Below are 622 nucleotides of genomic sequence, written 5' to 3'. Positions count from 1 at the left end.
TATTAGAATTTTTACTAAGAATGTCAGGGTGTGTATGTATATGCGTGTGTTGATGCTGGAAGAAAGTTGCTCTCCACTACATTAAAATACGGTTCCTGTGACAACTATGAATGCTACTTAAACTAGATCTCCCAGCTGAACTGTGTCAATGTTTGACCTCCCTGCAGATGGACAGATTATTAATACCCTTCACAGTGCCAGAACAGTGGCAAAACAGCATAGAGTGTACACTCTGATAAAACGTACCGTTTTTCAGTTGTCTCTCGGTAACTGGAATGCACCAAAGCTGTGAGTCCTCCATCAAAGACCTTGCTGAACAAAAGCTGTGCCTCTGCTGGACTGTTAACGAACACAAAATGCCCTAAGCCAAACCTCAAGTGCTAAGCAAATAACAATGGCTTCCTTTGTTGTAATTTAAAAATGACACCCAGTTCACTGCTCCTAATAAATATGACAACATACCTCGTCAGGGACTTGGTGGCCCTTTACTCGGTTTGCCCCTACTCCACGCTCCTGACAAACTCCTGGGAGCCAGCCAGCTGCCCATGCTTGGTCACGATGCTGCTTTTACTTCAGTAGCCAGGTAGGTGGCAGCTTGCTTATTCGTGGAATAATTTTCTAG

Source organism: Lontra canadensis, unplaced genomic scaffold (assembly GCF_010015895.1).
Source record: "Lontra canadensis isolate GAN:19392208 unplaced genomic scaffold, GSC_riverotter_1.0 scaffold137, whole genome shotgun sequence".
NCBI lineage: Eukaryota > Metazoa > Chordata > Mammalia > Carnivora > Mustelidae > Lontra > Lontra canadensis.
Note: the sequence above shows the minus strand (reverse complement) of the source record.